The 22,759-nt window shown below is 44.0% G+C and overlaps 1 protein-coding gene across 2 annotated transcripts in view; it reads left to right on the top strand.

Moving 5' to 3' along the window:
* Window positions 1-22,759, top strand: part of LOC138265651 (alpha-1,4-N-acetylglucosaminyltransferase-like) — a 494,212-nt gene that overhangs the window by 78,292 nt on the left and 393,161 nt on the right. The window contains exon 2 of one of the 2 annotated variants that reach the window (XM_069213559.1): window positions 8,395-8,525. The exons of the other annotated variant lie outside the window; for it this stretch is intronic. The gene's annotated coding sequence lies outside the window, so the exon portion shown is untranslated. The remainder of the gene's footprint in view (window positions 1-8,394; window positions 8,526-22,759) is intronic. 2 annotated transcript variants of the gene reach the window in all.

Raw genomic sequence — 22,759 nt, 5'->3', positions numbered from 1 at the left:
TAAATTAAGGCATCTTCTGCATATAGTGATATAGTATGCATTCATCAAATTCCTGCATGTCCCATAACAGGACCTTGGTGCACAGCCACTTCACCAGAGGTTTCATCACAATTGCAAAACTGAAAGTGGATGATGGGCATCCAAGTCTGGTGCCTCTGTGTATTTCAGTCCTACCCGATATTGTCCTGCCAGTCTTAATGCTCGCAGGTGGTCCACTATATAGCGTCAACACTAGGATGGACCCAACCTAGCTGCTCCTGACTCGTTAATAAGTAAGTCCAGTTCAGGGTATCAAATGCTTTTTCTATTTCAAGTGACATCACCAGCAGGTTTCTAAATCACTGTGGTTCGCCCCCATCAGGCATTGTATGACCACTTTGTGAGCCTTCCATTCTCTGCTCCTGAACTCAGCCGAGCCTGTGTTCTCAGAGGAAATCAATCTGATTTACTTTAGTTGCATATATCGCTATTAGTGAGTGGGTCTGCATCCACAAATCTCTTTTGGGCTACAAGTCTGCCCTCATTGTCTATTCTGCGTGATACATCAATATAGAGGACCCCCTGGTGATAACCAAATCAACACTCCTGTAGAGAAGGCCAAAAAGTCTTGCATGTATACTCCTCCTCTGCTCTGTTTGAATTTTTTTGCAGGTCCATGGCCATAAGGTGCGTTTCCTGTAGAACCGCTATGAGAATTTTATGACTTTTAAGGTACATAGTGTGACACTTTTTGAAAGTTGCCATGCCACTCACGTTCCATGTCAGGAAATTGTATGTTTGGGCTGTTACCCTAGTGCTATCCCCATCAATTCCATTGTGTTTGAAACCTCGTTTCCCTCCATGCCCCCCCCCCCCCTCGTGCATCCATTCTGTGGCCCCTAGTATGCATTGTGTAGCCCAAACTGCTGAATGCCTCGTAGTGTGAACTCCAACATCTCAACAATGCATAGAACTGTCCCCCCAACTCCCTTCCATGACTAGACACAATTTATTAGTCCCATCAACAAGATCAAACAAGCCTCTATACAGTGATCATCTCCCAACAATATGTTCATGTTGAATTTGGAAACAGTGGGGAACATGGTGGGGCCCGTGTTGCTCCCTGGTCAGCCAAACCCCCTAGTCATTACTGGGTCCCCGGTACCCTCAGTATCTGACCCCCGCAATGTCACACAGTGGTAAGCGTACCTGTACCCACCCATTTATTGCATCGTCCCAAGTCCAGTACATTGCAAACTATGTCATTGGCTAGGCAGGGAGTAACTTCAGGTTTCTGGCCCCTCTTTCTTCTGATGTGCTGGACCTGTCCGTACCAGTCTCCGTATCGGAGCCATGATCCGGTGACAGGACGGTGATGGAATTCCTGACTTCAGTCTCTCCACCTGCACCCTCTCCTTGGCTGCTTGCTCATATCTTGGACGACACAGGGGTTTCCAGTTGTGCCTTTTCCTTGTTTTTTCTACATTTCCCAGTACCCCTTAAATTGTTCACTGCTGGCATTGATTAGCCCTCCTTTTGTGAGTATCCAGGGCCAGGCCTCATCAGGCAAAATAATTGCGTTGTGTCCTCCTCCATCACTCACAGTCTGCTGGGGAAGAGTAGAGCATATTTGAGGCCCATCTGGCACAACTGCCGCTTGACTGCTTTGTAGGAACTTTGCAGTCACCACAGCCCCCTCACAATGCTACAACCTGGAATCTTAAATCTCAGTCCCTGTAAATCGAGAGCTTTGCGATGAATGGGCACAAATCCGCATCTGGCGGTGGAGGCCGAGCTGGAGTCTGGTGGGCCCTCTCAGTGGTGAAGAATGTGGGTAACTTCCCTACCAAAACTGTGTCCGTTAACCATTACTTGAGGAACAGTTCCATATTTGCACCCTCAGTTCACTCCAGGATGCACAGGAAGCGTACATTATTGTGCCGCAACAGCCCCTCTGCATCTTCTGCTCTCAGTTGTAGATATTGGATGTCGGCCCTCCTAAGTTGCATTTGTGATTACACATCCTTTCTCCTCCATATCGTCATGCGAGCAGATTCCCTGTCATCAACCCTCTCTGCTAATTTCCTGTGATCAGCTCTCGATAGGGGCACTTCCAGTGAGTCTGCCCAAATCTTGGTCTCTAGGGTAGTTTTAGTGTTCAGTATTACCTGCATTATTCTGTCAAACTGCTCTGTGTGCTTTCCCAGCGTGGTTTCAAGTTGGTTCAGGGTTCCTCTACCCTGCGATAACTCATCCATATAGCCCAATATATTCTTGGGGTCAGTAGGAGCTGCCTGGTCCCTTTTGGAGTCACCATCATGCTGTGCATGAAGTTATTAGTGCGTAAGGCCTCAACGTTGCAGGGGTCGAGTACACAGGATGCTTTTACCCTCCCGCCTTCAAGCACTCCCTAGAACTTGTCACCAGCCCTCTTCAGGAATGACACCATTCGGACAAACATAAACATGTTCGTGATAAGCTTAGAGTAATCCCAAGGATAGCAAACTTTCTCAACTGCACCTTTGTTCAAATAACGCCAATCATTATTGCAAAACTGATGTACATAACGTTGCAAACATTTTCAGTCATATATATCAAAAGAATATCAGGATTTTGAAAGGTTAATGGACTTAATTTAGAAGGGAACGTCAGACTGAAGTATTTTAGGGTGCAACTACTGTACCCAAAAACCTATGTAGACGGCCATCAAACAAATGTAATGTGTCCATTTCTCATGGCATACCAAAAGTGTCCGTAAGGCTCACACAGTTTGAAGTTTGAGAAATCCATGGGAACTGGGAATGTCACAATCTGTTGCTAAAAGCAAGACTGGAACTTGCAAAAACAGAGACAAAAATGTGCGGAGATGGTAGAGTTAGGTTGGAACTATCATCCTTAGACCAATAAAATATATTAATATGAAATTGGCAATTATGAGTATGACTTCAGACTATCATAATTTTTTGTCCTAACTGCAGCTAAAGTATAATAACTGTAAAGTGGTGTTGATGAGTTCTTACTAGGAAGTGAGATGAGGTATTACAAATCAATACATCATCGGCTCGGATTTCCCATATCTTCCTATGCTTTTCATTGAGAAAGAATAATTGGGAATAATCAGGGAAACGCTTGGGAGGAGTGATCACTGTTACTAACTTCTCCTTTGTGCACATTAACCTCCCCTTCATCCTGATATTGGTACCTGGGCTGGGAGACAAGCAGGGGGTTGTGGGGAGGATCAGAGATGCATCCCTTCAGCCCAGCAGCAAACGTCCCATCTGGGAGTTTGAAAAGGAAATAAAATGACTGGCACTGCTCTCTGTTCTTATTTCACTACTAGCTTTCACATTACAATCCTCATATATTCTGCTAGTGTGAGAACAGTGGTGGGTGAAAGCATGTAAGTTGCCATTAGGCACCTCGCACCAATTCCTCACTTCGACAAAACCGAGAATCGGGTACTGCAATTATGCTTTTTCATAGTACAGCTCATAAATGGGTGCCTTTTGACACCCCCTATTACGTGGCGTTGTGCAACCCATTTTCTGCCCATCCCCCAAATTAGATCTAGTAGCAATTGTTGGTGTCTGTTGAAGAAGCACCTAGGAAGTATCAATAGTAGGGCTGCAAAGAAGTACAGCAGACTGGGTAGTAGCAACATTTTAGCTATTGCCACCCTCCCATTGGGGAGAATGATAGCAAGGTCCAAATTGCGAGGGAGCGTCATACCGAAGTTACTGCTCTGTCGAGATCAGGTCAGACGGTAGGCTATGCCAAGACGTGTGTCCTGTGCTCACTGTGCCACTAGATTCAAGCTAGCCTGGCTGATGAAGGGTGATACCCTGAAACCGGTCTCAGGATGCTTGTTTCTGGTCCAGGCAGGACCTGGCCTGGCAGTTCAGGCTGGACTGTTCCCATGGGGAACAGGGTGAAGACTGATTTGCATATGTCTGGGTCCAAACTGGGGTGGCATGGTGAGCAAAACAATGATGGATTAAAGTGTTTGAAAAGTTGCAGCACTCCGTCCATCATCCTTTTGTGTTGCAAATCTGTTCAGTGTCAGAATGATAGATATTTGCCCGTAGGTATTTAAATATGTCTAATCTCCACACAAATCTGGTGGGCAGTGTGGCTTCTCTCTGATGCTCTGGTATCTGCAGGAACAGACACAATATAGACCAATTAATTTAGAGACCTAACAACTCTTCCAAAGTATTGAACACCTCCATCAGTGGCAGTTGGGACGTACAGGCATTGCGTAAGTAAATTAAGGCATCTTCTGCATATAGTGATATAGTATGCATTCATCAAATTCCTGCATGTCCCATAACAGGACCTTGGTGCACAGCCACTTCACCAGAGGTTTCATCACAATTGCAAAACTGAAAGTGGATGATGGGCATCCAAGTCTGGTGCCTCTGTGTATTTCAGTCCTACCCGATATTGTCCTGCCAGTCTTAATGCTCGCAGGTGGTCCACTATATAGCGTCAACACTCACCGGATAAAGGATGGACCCAACCTAGCTGCTCCTGACTCGTTAATAAGTAAGTCCAGTTCAGGGTATCAAATGCTTTTTCTATTTCAAGTGACATCACCAGCAGGTTTCTAAATCACTGTGGTTCGCCCCCATCAAGCCCAGCAATCAACGGATATTCAAAAATGTATTGCGTTCTGGTATAAAACCATTCTGGTCTGGTAGGACCAGTGTTCTGATGACTGCCACTAGTATATTTGCCAAGATCTTCACCCAAATGTTATAGTCTTAGTTTAACAACAAAAGTAGCCAATATGACCACCCATAAAGTGGATCTCGACCTGGTTTAGAAAGCACAATGATCAAGGCTTCTCTGAGGGACTCCAGGAGTATGCCCCCATTCTTTGCTTCCTCAAGCTTTACCCCTATGCTGTGTTAAGGTAGTGGCATTGTATGACCACTTTGTGAGCCTTCCATTCTCTGCTCCTGAACTCAGCCGAGCCTGTGTTCTCAGAGGAAATCAATCTGATTTACTTTAGTTGCATATATCGCTATTAGTGAGTGGGTCTGCATCCACATATCTCTTTTGGGCTACAAGTCTGCCCTCATTGTCTATTCTGCGTGATACATCAATATAGAGGACCCCCTGGTGATAACCAAATCAACACTCCTGTAGAGAAGGCCAAAAAGTCTTGCATGTATACTCCTCCTCCGCTCTGTTTGAATTTTTTTGCAGGTCCATGGCCATAAGGTGCCTTTCCTGTAGCACCGCTATGAGAATTTTATGACTTTTAAGGTACATAGTGTGACACTTTTTTAAAGTTGCCATGCCACTCACGTTCCATGTCAGGAAATTGTTTGTTTGGGCTGTTACCCTAGTGCTATCCCCATCAATTCCATTGTGTTTGAAACCTCGTCTCCCTCCATGTCCCCCCCTCGTGCATCCATTCTGTGGCCCCTAGTATGCATTGTGTAGCCCAAACTGCTGAATGCCTCGTAGTGTGAACTCCAACATCTCAACAATGCATAGAACTGTCCCCCCAACTCCCTTCCATGACTAGACACAATTTATTAGTCCCATCAACAAGATCAAACAAGCCTCTATACAGTGATCATCTCCCAACAATATGTTCATGTTGAATTTGGAAACAGTGGGGAGCATGGTGGGGCCCGTGTTGCTCCCTGGTCAGCCAAACCCCCTAGTCATTACTGGGTCCCCGGTACCCTCAGTATCTGACCCCCGCAATGTCACACAGTGGTAAGCGTACCTGTACCCACCCATTTATTGCATCGTCCCAAGTCCAGTACATTTCAAACTATGTCATTGGCTAGGCGGGGAGTAACTTCAGGTTTCTGGCCCCTCTTTCTTCTGATGTGCTGGATCTGTCCGTACCAGTCTCCGTATCGGAGCCATGATCCGGTGACAGGACGGTGTTGGAATTCCTGACTTCAGTCTCTCCACCTGCACCCTCACCTTGGCTGCTTGCTCATATCTTGGACGACACAGGGGTTTCCAGTTGTGCCTTTTCCTTGTTTTTTCTACATTTCCCAGTACCCCTTAAATTGTTCACTGCTGGCATTGATTAGCCCTCCTTTTGTGAGTATCCAGGGCCAGGCCTCATCAGGCAAAATAATTGCGTTGTGTCCTCCTCCATCACTCACAGTCTGCTGGGGAAGAGTAGAGCATATTTGAGGCCCATCTGGCACAACTGCCGCTTGACTGCTTTGTAGGAACTTTGCAGTCACCACAGCCCCCTCACAATGCTACAACCTGGAACCTTAAATCTCAGTCCCTGTAAATCGAGAGCTTTGCGATGAATGGGCACAAACCCGCATCTGGCGGTGGAGGCCGAGCTGGAGACTGGTGGGCCCTCTCAGTGGTGAAGAATGTGGGTAACTTCCCTACCAAAACTGTGTCCGTTAACCATTACTTGAGGAACAGTTCCATATTTGCACCCTCAGTTCACTCCAGGATACACAGGAAGCGTACATTATTGTGCCGCAACAGCCCCTCTGCATCTTCTGCTCTCAGTTGTAGATATTGGATGTCGGCCCTCCTAAGTTGCATTTGTGATTACACATCCTTTCTCCTCCATATCGTCATGCGAGCAGATTCCCTGTCATCAACCCTCTCTGCTAATTTCCTGTGATCAGCTCTCGATAGGGGCACTTCCAGTGAGTCTGTCCAAATCTTGGTCTCTAGGGTAGTTTTAGTGTTCAGTATTACCTGCATTATTCTGTCAAACTGCTCTGTGTGCTTTCCCAGCGTGGTTTCAAGTTGGTTCAGGGTTCCTCTACCCTGCGATAACTCATCCATATAGCCTAATATATTCTTGGGGTCAGTAGGAGCTGCCCGGTCTCTTTTGGAGTCACCATCATGCTGTGCATGAAGTTATTAGTGCGTAAGGCCTCAACGTTGCAGGGGTCGAGTACACAGGATGCTTTTACCCTCCCGCCTTCAAGCACTCCCTAGAACGTTTCACCAGCCCTCTTCAGGAATGACACCATTCGGACAAACATAAACATGTTCGTGATAAGCTTAGAGTAATCCCAAGGATAGCAAACTTTCTCAACTGCACCTTTGTTCAAATAACGCCAATCATTATTGCAAAACTGATGTACATAACGTTGCAAACATTTTCAGTCATATATATCAAAAGAATATCAGGATTTTGAAAGGTTAATGGACTTAATTTAGAAGGGAACGTCAGACTGAAGTATTTGAGGGTGCAACTACTGTACCCTAAAACCTATGTAGACGGCCATCAAACAAATGTAATGTGTTCATTTCTCATGGCATACCAAAAGTGTCCGTAAGGCTCACACAGTTTGAAGTTTGAGAAATCCATGGGAACTGGGAATGTCACATTCTGTTGCTAAAAGCAAGACTGGAACTTGCAAAAACAGAGACAAAAATGTGCGGAGATGGTAGAGTTAGGTTGGAACTATCATCCTTAGACCAATAAAATATATTAATATGAAATTGGCAATTATGAGTATGACTTCAGACTATCATAATGTTTTGTCCTAACTGCAGCTAAAGTATAATAACTGTAAAGTGGTGTTGATGAGTTCTTACTAGGAAGTGAGATGAGGTATTACAAATCAATACATCATCGGCTCGGATTTCCCATATCTTCCTATGCTTTTCATTGAGAAAGAATAATTGGGAATAATCAGGGAAACGCTTGGGAGGAGTGATCACTGTTACTAACTTCTCCTTTGTGCACATTAACCTCCCCTTCATCCTGATATTGGTACCTGGGCTGGGAGACAAGCAGGGGGTTGTGGGGAGGATCAGAGATGCATCCCTTCAGCCCAGCAGCAAACGTCCCATCTGGGAGTTTGAAAAGGAAATAAAATGACTGGCACTGCTCTCTGTTCTTATTTCACTACTAGCTTTCACATTACAATCCTCATATATTCTGCTAGTGTGAGAACAGTGGTGGGTGAAAGCATGTAAGTTGCCATTAGGCACCTCGTACCAATTCCTCACTTCGACACCCACCTTATCTGCACTGAAATCTCTGCATTGGCTCCCTCTGCAAACTATGATCACATTTAAGGTTCTCTGTTTCATTCCCAAGGTATACATAAACAAGATGAGGTTTGGGGACTATATAGGTACCTAACGAAATATAGATTAAAACAAATTTAACAAAAACAATGCGGTTGGCAATTCAGTATATCTGGCTTATAAATGAAAATACCTCTTCTGTGATTGATGGATACATGCACTCAAAATTCATTAAACATGAACTCCTATCACTGATCATGCATCAATTTGTCCACCCTCTGACTGATTCTGAAGTTTCTGTGCCACAGATCATCCATTGGGTGTATGGTATTAAAGTTAAAAATGTGTTCAAAATCTTAATGTCTGTAGCACATGGTTTTCACAAAACTTAAGTAAGTCCTACTGTTTTTTGTTTTTCTTCAGAAGAAATCAACAGACCAACATACGGCCTGGGGAATAATATTTCCCAGTAACCCGAACAAGCCTACAGTATTATTGACTTCTCAACATAAACAACTGAAGCCTACTGTATTGAGTGTAATCATTCCCACAAGGTAACCAGAGGGCATACTGTCCTAAAATTACAAGTGTATTCAAAATGGCAGCTGGCAAAGCAAAATACTATCCCTCCTAAGATAGGATAGCCTAACAAGGGTTATCACAGTGCAGATATTCACCACTGTTTGTCAGCGGGGTTAACCAACACCAAGGGCCAGATGTATCATCACGGCCCATTGCGATTTGGTAATTGCGATTTTCAAGAAATCGCTATTACCGACTTGCAAAGGGCCATGTATCACATTTGCGATTCGGTAATAGCGATTTTTTAAAAATCGCAAATGCTATTACTGAATCGCAAATTGCAATACCGCCCCCATGCGCAGCTATGGGCCTGTTGGCCCATAGCTGCAAATTTTTAGCATTTCCAAAATTGCGATTTCTGAACCAGAAATCGCAATTTTGGAAATGCAAAAGGCCTGGGTGCTGGGGGCCTAAGGCCCCCTCTGCTGCACCCCAAAATAATTTTTTTCAACATTTAAGGTACACACATGCCAAAGGGCATGTGTGCTTTACATGTTCAATTTAAAAATGCAGTTTAACTGCATTTTTTAATTTTGCACCAGGTTACCACCTGGTTGCAGATCATGGTATTTTGCATGTGCAAAATGCCATTCTGCGAAAAATCGCAATTTGCGATTTTTTTGCAGCATAGCCTTGCGACCTGGAATTTGCAAATCGCAAATTGCGACTCGCAATTTCCAGGTCGCAACGGAAGAAATCGCAATTTTAGCGATTTCTTATTTTTGGTCTGCAAATGCTTTTCATGCATCGCAGACCACTGTTTTGCACTCGCAAACTGACAAATTTACCGATTCGCACCGTTTACGAGTGCAAAACTTTTTCATACATCTGGCCCCAAGACCCTTGTCTACTTCAATATTCTGTGAGATTCCATGTAACAATCTACCTCAGTGCAGGCTTTAATACAGAGCAATAACAATCCACCATTAAATGACTATTGTTTTTAACATGTGATTTTGATAATAGTGATAATAGTCTGTCAGGCCTACTGTCCTTATAGTATCTTTCATTACTGTTAGTCCTGACATCTTTGCTGTATTATACACTCCAAACCTTTTGCCTTCATGCTATCTGTTTAGCAGGATTTGTTTTTGTTGGCATTAATACTCAGTACTTTACCACTGCTTATCAGTGCTGAAGGGCTTGTGCTCAATACCTAAAACATGGTAAAATTGGCCAACACCTCATTAGCACACTTAATTTATTTATAAGTTCAGAGTACATTCGACTACATGTACCCATGGCGTGTAAATAAAATGCTACTAGTGGGCTGCAGCACTATTTTTGCCACCCGCTTATTTAGCAATTTAGACATGTCTCTGGCCAGCCATTGAAGCCTGTAGTGCAGTTTTAAACTGCTATTTTTACCGGATAAAATAGTGTTTTCCAGGCCTAGTCCCTACATTTGAATACATATAAACCTTCCCCAGAGCAAGTCCTAAAATCCCATAGCGCAGATGTGTTATATTTAAAAAGTGGGACATGCGTTCTAATGTTTTACATGTCCTGGTAGTAAATAACTAATTTTGACTACTTAAAGGCCTGTTCCTCCCATTTTATATAATTGAGTTACCTTATTCCATTAAATAATGGTTAACTTTTGATTGGGAGCAGATAGTGTTAGAAATGGCGTCTTTGGTTGGTAGTCAGGTTGCCCCCTGTCCAAGCAAGAACCCTCACCTTAGTCAGGGTAAAGGAGAAACCCACCCAGTTAATCCCTGATCACCGCCTTGGTAGCTTGGCACGAACAGACAGGCTTAATCCACAGACAAAGTATAAAGTATTTGTACCAACACATACAGTAATACAGTGAAACACTACAAAATGGACACCACACAGGTTTAGAAAAATAGTAAATGTTTACCTAAATAAAACAAGACCAAATTTGATAAAAATCCACCATATACAAGGAAAAATATTACTTTAGCAATCAAAAACTCCAAAATAGTGCCTAGAGGCACAAATGCTGCTGAGTCACAAGGACCCCCCAGGTACAGTACCTTAGTGAAATGTGTGGAAAACAGGCCTGTGCTCAGAGTTTGGGTGCGAGGAGTCGCTGAATCCGATGTGCCATCGGTTCTGGTGCTGCGGGGCAAAGGAGCGGAGGCATCATGAAGAGGCGTTGGGTCCTTGCTGCAGAGCGGTGGAGGTGAGGCATCTTAGGTTGCGAGGAGTCAGTCTCCGGGCCCCTGTGGCAAATTGGAAGTCTGGCGAAGTCACTATGCTGCGGGGTGACCTCATGAATTTGCGATCACGTCACAGGCGCTGCAACGGAGTCGGGAGTCACAAACGTCGGGTATACGACAATCCTACTCACAAGTTCGTGTGGACGTCAGTGGCTGTGGCGACGTTGAGCCTATTTTAACAGTGGGGTCAACTCAGCGAGATCCACGGATCCAGGTGTAGGCGGTGCTGCGGGTTTCGTGCAGCGCCGTCCTTAGTGCAGTCACACCGAGTTGTCTGGTGTAGTTTCACAGGATTTCACCAGAAATTCACTTCCAGGGGCCCAGGAACTGGAATGGCACCCTCTGGTAAGCTGGAGTCCACAGCAGGGATACTCTGAGACTGGTTGGTGAAGCCTTTGCTGTCCCTGAGGGTTTAAAAACAGGAGGCAAGCTCAGTCTAAGCCCTTGGAGATACCTCTCAAGCAAGAATGCACATCAAAGTCCAGTCTTTGTCCCCATTTGCAAGCAGAAACAGCAACTGCAGGATATACCAAAAGTACAGTCACAGGCAGGGGCAGCACTTCTCTTCAGCTATCTTCGTGAATTCTTGAAGTAATCTAAAGTCTGGGGTTTTGGGTCCAATACTTATACCCGTTTCTGCCTTTGAAGTTGCCCAACTTCAAAGAAAAGTCTTAGTTGTTTACAGGATCCTGCCTTGCCCAGGCCTGTCTCCAGATGCTCATCGGGGGTTGGAGACTGCTTTGTGTGAGGGCAGGCACAGCCCTTTCAGGTGCAAGTGACCACTCCTCCCTTCACTCTAGCCAAGATGGCCCATCAGGATAAGCAGGTTACGCCCCCTGCACCCTTTGTGTCACTGTCTATTGGAGATGCACGAACAGCCCAACTGTCAGTCTGACCCAGACAAGGAATCCACAAACAGGCAGAGTCACAGAATGGTAAAAGTAGTATTTTCAAACTGACAATCTAAAAAACTTCACCAAAAGATGTATTTTCAAACTGTGAGTCAAGAGACCCCAAACTCAGCATCTCTATCAGCTCCCAAAAGGAAACTGTACTTAAAAGATATTTAAGCGCAGTCTCCATGTTAATCTATGAGAGAGATAGGCCTTGCAACAGTGAAAACCAAATTTGGCAGTATTTCACTGTTAGTACATGTGAACCACATCAGTACTTGTCCCATCCTTAACACACACTGCACCCTGCCCATGGGGCTACCAAGGGGCCTACCTTAGGGGTATCTTACATGTATAGAAAGGGAAGGTTCCGGTCTGGCAAGTTGGTGCACTTGCCAGGTTGAATTGGCAGCGCAAGACTACGCACAAAGACACTGCAGTGGCAGGTCCGAGGCATGTTTATAGGGCTACTCATGTGGGTGGCACAACCAGTGCTGCGGGTTTACTAGAAGCATTTGATTTACAGGCATTGTGCACCTCTGGTGCACTTTACTTGGGTCTTACTAGTAAATCAAATATCCCAATCAAGGAAAAAACAATCACCAATATAATTTATACACAGAGCATATGCACTTTAGCACTTGCTAGCATTGGTAAACTGCCCAGAGTCCTAAAGCCAACAAAACTGGTCAGAAAAAATGGAATGGAGGAGCCAAAACGTGTGGGGATGATCTTGCAAAAAGAGCCAGGTTCAATAGATAGGAATATCATGTTTAGGATCAAATGAATTATAATTCAAAATCCTCTGTAATGGTAAAGTTAGATTTTAAGTCATCCTTTTGAAAATGCAATTATAGCAAGTTCACTTTTTCTTAGTCTAACCATTTAGTTCCTTCTGCCAGTGTCTTAGGTCACATGACTGTGAATGGCTTTGTGTATCCCTCCTAGGCTGTAACAACAAAAGGGAATAGGTGTGGACAGGATGCCGTTCTACCGTGATGATACACAAAGGACCCTGACACTAGCCGTTTGTCACACTAGGCTTCTTTGACTAGAAGGGAAAGGGAAGAACTTTCCTGAACTGGATGTGGGGGTAGTATAGAGAATTTATCTCTTCAAATGCTAGCACCGGGTATAAATATTGGACCCCGGAAGACTTTTTCAGTACATTCCTAGACATGCCAAAGACTTTAGAAGGACTACCTTGCACCCCATAGGTCTGCCCCACTAATACCAGAGGACTGCCCTGCTCCTTCAAGGATTGCCTTGTTGCTTGAAGGAGAACATGACCATCTCCATGACTCCAGGGGCTAGTTGACTGACCTCCTCTATGAGCTACAGGGACTTAACAAGATCCTGGGGCCTTGAACCCTGCACCTGGCCTCTGCTAGAATGAGTCCTAACCCCCATGCAGTTCCCCCTAAGAACTGGACCCTTGGTTGTGGTTTTGGTGGCACTGCTTCTGCCTAACTCTAAAACTTGGGACTTGAAAATATTTCCACCAAACACTTCCTGGCGAACCAACAGAAGACTAGGACCTAACTACCAGCTGATCCACCCAAGGTGCATTCCAGTCGGCCTGATTTCTCTGTAGCTCCTGCTACATTTGTCTCCACAGCTGCAAATCCTGTCAGTTTGACCTCTCTACGTTGGCATCTGGCCTCATGGGGCCCTATTCAGCTAGGGCCTACAGCTTTGTTCCACTTGAGGTTTTTGACTTCCAAAAAATAGTATAAGTTTGAAGATAAAAATCTTCACCATGCCTAGCCGACGCTGGCTCTCCAATCGGCAACAACCTACTCGACCTGGAAAGCCAGATTTTTCAACTCTGTGTTTTTTCCCACCATCGTCGATGGTTTCACTGAGACTTCATCCAGCGGCACCCCAATGATGACTTCTGTTAGCAGTTCTGACCTAATAAGTAAACTTACAAGGGGACTCAAATAGGTTGATGAATCTTTTGACTCGCAATTAAGATGTTCTTACCATAGCTCCAGTACATAATCAATAACCAATACACCATATCAACAAAAGTCAACAATCAATAATATCAATAATCAATGGAGTCAGTAAATGTCATGCACCATGACCTTCCAGTCATGAATAACCACACATTTTAGTTAAAGTTAGAATATTTAATTCCCATTATTAGCAATGCTGATGTCATGTAGATTAATCTCAAAATCAAATGGAACACATACAGAAACAATACTGGCTGTGCAAAGCGGCGGAAGAAACGTAGTCTAATCAAAGTTTGAACTACAACACATTCTAAGATTACAGTGCAAATTAATTACAAAGTCAACTGCGTCAAAGAGATTACATACATTTAAGTTCAGGAGAAAAATTCATCAAGCATTATTCCCACTTAGCCTAATTTCATTAGAGAGGATCCTTAACTAACATCAGATTAGCATCAGCGTGTTGGGCTTCATGCAAAACAATTTAGTACCACAAATTTGGAAAAACATCTAACTATGGCTCTATCAAAACGGTGCAGTTGGTATCTAGAAAGGAACGGCAAATACACATGATAGTAAACAGTCTAATTCATAATACCTATCCTCAGTGTGGATCAGCAAGCAAAGTCACTCTTCGCCCTCAGGACATCAGTTGATCATCAAGGTATCAGGATTCAGCATCAAAGTTCAGAAAACGCCAAGTCTTTTAGCATTAAAGTTAGGCATGTCTCTTGTCAAGATGCACAAGAAAATATTGACCTTTTGGCCAGCAAGAAAATGGGCAATGAATCTGTCTTCTCTTAGTACAGTGTCGTTAAATCAAAACTAGTAAAACGATTTCCCAAATCTTCATTGGTCAGTTAATCGCATGTTCACACTTTGTCCAATAAATCTAAAACTCTGAATCTATGAAGTCTACCATTACTCCGTTCACATGTCGTTGATTGGTTGTCCTGCAATGTCCTCATCATCTGGCTTGTCAGGTAACAATATTGTTGCAGCTTCTACTCCAGTCAGTATCTCCATTGTTCTTCTCCTGAGAAAGTCAGTCTAACACGTATTACACACAAAATGTTACATTAGCAAGAACAGCATCTTCTAGCAGTCGGTTCTCATGAGAAAACTTCCAATATGAGCACATTTAAACAATGCAAAATCAAATCACAGTTTAACTCTCTAGGACAGCCATTTATTAAAAGTTAGGAAATACAGCTTTGACATGAGACCTGGCAAGTAGGCCAAGACACTCGCTAAGTTAAGGCCTACAATTAATAAATCTAGGACATAACACATAACCCTTAATATGACATAGTACTACATTAGTCAAACATATATTCAACAATTCACACTATTAATTTACTAGTAAGTATACTTTGTGAACATTGGCGGCCACTCTGCGTAATCATATTTTTTAATGCGTGCATTATTTTTCTACATTATTATTTTTTCTACACAAATCACTTTTTTGTTCAGAATACATGAACACTCGTTAATATGTTTTGTTAATACACCTGCACTAGCACTTCTCAGACACAGCCTGCTGCCTTGCTTTGCTGAACTTTACCTTCTCCTGGATTTTTTTTCTTCAAATATTTGCTAAGTCCGAAGATAAGCCGAGACCTGGCCCAATCCCCTCCTTTTATGCGACCTAAGTTCCATTGCAGCAGCCTTAACTTTTGGCTTTGCTCCAGTCTTGTGTGACCAAATTCCTGCCGTCGGCGCTTTGATCTTTTTAAGAGGTAGTATTCAATAAAAACTTCTAAAATTCCTAACTCCAGTTCTTCTAATTGGATTTAATTCATTGTGGTGTCATTTTATTTATTAAATGTATCTCTTTTTCTAAATTGGTTTAGGATGTTTCTGGCTTTGTGTTTTCATTCTGTTACTGTTTGTGTGCTAACTAAGTACTTTACACAGTTCCTCTACCAAAGGGTAATTAAACCCAGGTTAATTTAGTGACTTTTTTGATTCACCCTGACCAGTTTTGTGGTTTTTGCTTGAGTAAGAATTTCACCCTGTCCCCCCACCCCAAATCAATAACCAAGTTTATTAAAATAGTGAACAGATCAGGGCCTCTAGCCTTATCATTGGCTTGCCACCATAAACCACTCTACAAAAAAATGCAATACAAACACCCCTTTCCGCTGGAAGCATACAACGTTTTCCCAATCAAATGCTGTATATGAGAAAAAGATTCTAAAGATGCTTAAGCTGCTCTCTCAGTTGTTCTTTTGAAAGCTATTTTTGTGTTAATCTCATAAGATGTGGTGACGTGTGCTGACAACCCAGACCTAAAATTACAAACATTTTTGGTGAAATTGATTAGAACTAAAATCAACATTCTCTAACACATGGGTACTCTGAAACATTTTCCCAGGGGCCACAACGTTTGTTTTTTGATGTGACTGAGGGCTGCATTGATCCTAGCAGAGTGCTGAGGGGAGGAGGGGTGGAAGAGTGCAGAGGGTGACAGTATGGTCAATGTGTGGGTGGAAAGGAAGAAAAGCATATACATCTGCACAATGTGAAACCAGAAAATCTGGCATTAATCCTGGCTTCCCTACTTTACCAAACTGTGTGACCCTAGGCAATTTTTATTTCACTTTCCCTCCTTTTTTCATTATTGTGCATGAGAACCTCAAAAGACATGACTTCAGGATGTACTCTGTACAACCCTTCTCCTGAGGTTGATTTAATAAACTATAGTGTTGTTCATATATAATTGGAATCAAGGCCACCCAAAGAGTGCACATAACAACTGACTAGTCTCTTAGTTTACTATTGCCATTGTTTTCAAGGTGGAGGGAAGAATGACTGTTTCTGAATTTGTTTGAAAATTATCACTTAAAAAGAAAATACTTCTCAATGCACTGCTATAATTCAATGTACAGAGGTGAGATGTCTGCATGTTAATGAAATACACTTTTTAATTTTTTTGAAGAGACTTTTTCACTTGTGCTGCAATATGTCTTAAAAAATGAAGGTATACCTAAATATAAAGGTGCATGACAACCTAGTTACTTCCTTTCTTTACCTTCAATTAAAGTTAATATGAAGGCTTGCCTGTTTATTTAACATCTTTTTAATCATATTGTTGGGATGAGTAAACAGCAATCCAATGCTGCTATTGACGAGGGGTCTGCATGTAAAAGTCAGGAGAGGCCATACTTTGAGTATCACTGCTCTAATACATTTTAATATTTCACAAATTGGTAAGCTACTTACTGCTAATTAATACATAAAAAAATGCTCCAAATTGAGGATAAAACGAAGGCCCTCATTATGACCGTGGCAGACGGGGAGAAGTGGCGGTAATACCACCAACAGGCTGGCGGAATAAAAAATTGAATTATGACCATGGCAGTTACCGCCATGGTCATCCGCCACTTATCCACTCCTAGTGCCAAGGCGGTGACGGCCGCTGGGCTGGAGACTTCGGTCTCCAGCCCGGCGGCCGTCACCAGACCGCCGGTGGTATCACGACCCTGCATACCGCCATGGATTTCGGGTGGTTTGTAACCGCCATGAAATCCATTGCGGTAGGCACTATCAGTGCCAGGGAATTCCTTCCCTGGCACTGATAGGGGGCTTCCCCACCCCCAAGTCCTCCTCCCACACTCCCCACCCTCCTGCCACCCCCCAAAGGTGGCAGGTAACCCCCTCCCCACCCCTACCCCCAACATTGAAACACCCCCCCACCCTACACGCATACAGACACCACAATTACATATACCCGCACACATACCCACAAACATACCAACAGACAGACACGCACACATTTTCAAACACACAACACCCCCGCATGCATACACGCACTCACACACCCCCTCTACATACTCACACGCACACCCCATGCACGCACACAACACACAACACCTCCCCCACCCCTGTCCCCTAACGGACAATCAACTTAACTTGTCCGTTGATCCTCCGTGAGGGTACGGGATCCATGGGGGCTGCTCCACCGCCAGCACCCCGTCACCAGAACACCGCCACACCGAATCATGGGATGTGATTCGGTGGGCGGTATTCTGATGACTGGGCAGTGGAGGTGGAGCAACCTCCACTTCCCCGCCGACCACCAGTATGGCTGCTGGCGGCTCTCCGTCCGAAAAAGGACAGAGGGCTGCCAGCAGTCATAATACGCCGCGTGGAAAATCGCCTGCACTGGCGGTCTTCAGCATGGGAAAGACCGCTGAGGTCGTAATGAGGGCCTAAGTCTTTAATCAAATCTGTCAAACATAGTCCAAATGTAATTCCTCGGCTTCCTGTTCCTCCTTCTGGGAAGAAATAATGACACTAAAAAATATATATATTTTTTTAATTCAGTCAGTCATACTCCATATTAACCATTCCACTACCCATGTTGCAAAACATCATATGTTCCTGTGCGGTGCTCATGACCAGCACTACTTTAATCCGTTGACAAAATACTTGCCTACCATTCTACTATTTTTAAAATCCACCTCCTATAATGATGACCTGATCCCATCATGTCAGTAAATCCCTACATCCAGGGGCCCTTAGGACCATCTTGGACATTATCAACACTTTTATTCTCAAAGCTATCATCCCATTATCTTTGAAGCTGATGACACCAGGCCCCACACCTAAAATCATATCCAACATCTACCCAAATGAGCTCCACCAGTATGACCCCCTCAAATTCATTCCTTTCATAGAGACACCTTGAAACAGCGGAATTTAAGAGCACCTTGAGTTTTCACAACAATCCTACAACTCTACAAATGTAGATATTCCCTTTGCTGTAGTACAGAGACTGCCCCCATCCAGCTTGTAGCATGCAATTTATCTATTGTGCTGAAAGTGTTCCATGTCTCTTTGTACTAACTCACCTGTCAGTGACTTTTAACACTGTTGATCATCAAGTCTTGCTTCAAATTTGCCAATCATACCTGGGCATTACCAGCACTGTCTTTAATTGATTCACCTTATACTTCCCTGGCAGAAAAAAATTATTTAGATAAAATTCTCCAGCTCTCACCAGTTACTGATGTATGTATATTCCCACAAGTCCTATTCTCGCTTCCATTATCTTAAACTTGCACACAGAGCTATTAGGTCTACAAATCAACTTGCAAGTCATTGATAACCACTTATATATTGATAACACCACCTATACCTTAAAGTGGCCTCAGGTAACATCTTTAGATCCTACCTGAATGTGTATCACAAACTTAACAGAACAGAGACTGAGTTTGTCTCATAGTTCTGGAAACCACTCTAGGAGCTCATGCAGGCAATGTACAGTGCTTTGAGGATATGCTGCAGTGTGCTTAAGCTTCTTCTTGTTTGCACGAATCCAGAACTCTGTCACACAACCCACTGCTGCATCTTTACCTGTGATACAGTACCACAACTTAATGTTGCCTGTATCATGAACCTTGCTTTCTGTTGTCATCTGGGTACATTCTGCAGTTGCATTTTGCTTGGTTCTGATTTGCCTGGGGTACACAGCCAATTCTCTCAACGGCTGCTTTTTCTGCTTGCTCTTTGCAGTTCAGATTGCTTTAATGCCTTACTTGGAGATACTTAGGTGATCTTCTTGTGTTGCTGCTTAGTGCCCCTCCTTCCTCTTCTGCTGGCAAAAGTTGAGTTGTAAGTAGTGAATGGCTCTCTTCAAGTACAGATGAGTTATAACACGTAGTGTGCCAAGTCATAGTCAGCACGGCTGTAACAATATTAAGGAAAAGTATCTCTGTGGCTGCACACTAATAGTGTCAAAACCTCAGCGCCTGCATTAACTCCTTTGCCACTGATATTTTCTGAGATGTGGGAGAGAAAAAAAGGAAAACTGAAAACTTTCCTAAAGGCTTATGCCCAGCAATACAGTCTGTACACGCAGCAGGTGCTACAGCCACTTCCATAGCATGGATCGGGGCTTACCCTAACAGAGGCTACATTTGAATATTTTTTTTGAATGGGACTTATGAGGGCAAAGATGGACATTGGGAAGAAATGTGCATAGTAATGTAAGTCGAGCACAAACTGATACTAGTACAGTATTATCCGTTTAGTGCAATATTTCAGCAAAGATCTTCTTATTGCATATGAATATTTCTGGAATGAGGGGATCCGCATCAGGACCAGGATCCAATTCAAACGTCAGTCAAAGTTGATGGCACCTTTCACATTTTAAGTTCATTCTCAAACAAATCCTAAGATGCTGAAGAAGGACAGCAGCATCTAAAGAGCAGCAGTGAGTGTAAGAAAGTGGATTATTTGGGGTGGTCAGTCGCCTAACTTAAGGAATACCAACACTAGCCCGTCAGGGTGAAATCCCAAAGTCACTAAGGCCCTCATTACGACCTCGGCGGTCTTCTTCAAAGACCGCCTAGGAACCGCTGTGCTGAAGACCGCCAGTGCAGGCAGTTTTCCGCGTGGCGTATTATGACTGCTGGCAGCCGTCCGTCCTTTTTCGGAAGGAGAGCCGCCAGCAGCCATACTGGCGGTTGGCGGGTAAGTGGAGATTGCTCCAGCTCCACCACCCTGTCATCAGAACACCGCCTACTGAATCACGTCCCATGATCCATGATTCGTTGTGGCGGTGTTCTGGTGACGGGGTGGTGGAGCAGCCGTCATGGATCCCGTCCCCTCCCAGAGGATCAACAGACAAGATATGTTGATCGTCCATTAGGGGAGGGAGTTGGGGGGGGGTGTTGTGTGTTGTGTGCGTGCATGGGGGTGTGCGTGTGAGTATGTAGAGGGGGTGTGTGAGTGCGTGTATGCATGCGGGGGTGTTGTGTGTTTGAAAATGTGTGCGTGTCTGTCTGTTTGTATGTCTGAGTATGTGTGCGTGTATGTCTGTATTTATGTGTGCGTGTATGACTGTGTGTGTGTCTTTTGGTATGTTTGTGGGTATGTGTACGGGTATGTGTAATGGTGGTGTCTGTATGCGTGTAGGGTGGGGGTGTGTTTCAATGTTGGGGTAGGGGTGGGGAGGCGGGTCCTGCCACCTTTGGGGGCTGGCAGGGGGGTGGGGGGCCTGGGGGGAGGACTCGGTGTGATGGGTGGGGGAGACCCCTATCAGTGCCAGACAAAGAATTCCCTGGCATTGATAGTGCCTACCGCCATGGATTTCATGTCGGTTCCAAACCACCCAAAATCCATGGCGGTATGCAGGGTCGTGATACCGCCGGCGGTCTGGATACCGCCGCTGGTCTGGAGACCGAAGTCTCCAGCCCAGCGGTCGTCACCGCCCTGGCGGTCGGAGTGGAGAAGTGGCAGATGACCATGGCGGTAACCACTGTGGTCATAATTCCATTTTTTTTCTGCCGACCTGTTGGCGGTATTACCCCCACTTCTCCCACGTCCGCCAGGGTCATAATGAGGGCCTAAGTTACCTTGTGCTCAACAAACTGATAGCTATGGCATAAAACAAGTAGGCTTAACTTACGGCAACATGTAAAGTATTTATGGAGTACCCAACTAGTAATAAGTCAGAAGACCAAACAATAAAAATCACAAATTGAATTAGAAAAATAGAGTACATTTTAATAAGAAGAATTATACCAAAACCACTGAAATGCAATAAGAGGAACCAGAGATATGATTTTTTGAAGATTTGAGTTAAAAAAAGCACCAAAAAACACTAAGGGCCTGATTACAACTTTGGAGGAGGTGTTAATCTGTCCCAAAAGTGACGGATATACCACCAGCCGTATTACGAGTTCCATAGGATATAATGGACTCGTAATACGGCTGGTGGTATATCCGTCACTTTACCGTCACTTTTGGGACGGATTTACACCTCCTCCAAAGTTGTAATCAGGCCCTAAGTACCAATGAGAGTCCATGGAAACAGTAAACCAGGACCTAGGCGCTGTTTCAGGCCATCCACGATTGAGTGCGGGTCGGATTCACCAAATGGGTTTGTCCCAGTCAACAATTGTATCTACTGACCTTTTCTTTTTTTTTAATGGAGCTAAACCTCCTCCAGCAGGTCAAGCCTGAAGTTATACCTGACAAAGTTGGATTGAAATCTGACAAATTTGCAGTGAAATTCTGCTGACAGCTCCAGAGGTCTTGGAAGTCCAAACGTTTCAGGATTTCTGGATCATCTCGGGGACAGGAGTTAGGGAACAGGGCTTACTTCAGCAGATGCTACCAGCAAGGTCCAGTCCATATCCAATTGGCACTGATCAACTTGTCACTTCAGGAAGAAAGATTCTTGAAGTTTCTTGTGTTCATGAAGGCACACAGGTCATCTAGCTAACTAATGCTTGGAGTCCACTTCCTTGTAATGGGTACATGACGGAGTAGGTCCAGTCTGTCCGGGGTCCTCCCGATCACTGACAGAAGGTTGTGGTTACTCTTGGACACTCCCTAACCAATAGGGAATAAGTTACTGAAGGGCACCCTCCCACTTTCTGCAGCACATCGTGTTTGCTTTCCTCAAACTATTATTCAAAGCCCTATTCTAAGAAAAATCCAAGATGGCACAGGCATTCTGGCCTTGGAGGGAGCTTGTGTGCTAGTCAAGTTTGTTTAGGAAAATGAGCATTCAAAACTAGTTCTGGATGTAGCTTCTCCCCCATTGTTTTCAGAGCCTGCCTGACTAGTGTGAGCCTTGGGGACAAAGGCGTTCCCTTCCTTAGTTCTTCTCTTACAATAAAATATGAATGGCAAACTGCTCTTGCTGACCTGAAAGAGTTCACATGTGCCAAACCTAGTCCATCCTGCCACCAGGCTTAAGCCATTATTCTGCCATGGAGGTAGGTCTGATGCCTAATTAAGGTCAAATACTAGCTTGGCACCTGCTAGTAGGTGTTGGAAAATGGGTTATTGGTAAGGGCAGGTAGGTACCTATACCTAGCAACAAGCCACTAACCTCCAATTAGGTACAGTTAGGTCTCAGTAAATTAATCCCAGCTCAACCCTTGGTAGCTTGGCAACGAGCGTCAAGGCTTAACTTAGGAGACAAAGTGTAAAGCATTCAAATATCACAAAACAGTAATTAAATAAAACACAGGAAACAGTTTAAAAATCCAAAACCAATTTATAAAAATAGTTTATATTTTTATCTTTAAAATGACACAAAAACGATTAAAATCGGTTCAGGGGAACCGGAGATATGAATTTTTAAAGAATTATTACTTTTCTAGCGCTTAGAAACAAAAAGCGCCAATCGGGTCATCTGGTTGCA

The sequence above is a fragment of the Pleurodeles waltl genome, chromosome 11 (genome assembly GCF_031143425.1).
Source record: "Pleurodeles waltl isolate 20211129_DDA chromosome 11, aPleWal1.hap1.20221129, whole genome shotgun sequence".
NCBI classification, from domain to species: Eukaryota; Metazoa; Chordata; class Amphibia; order Caudata; family Salamandridae; genus Pleurodeles; species Pleurodeles waltl.
Note: the sequence above shows the minus strand (reverse complement) of the source record. Positions and strands in the feature narration are given on the sequence as shown.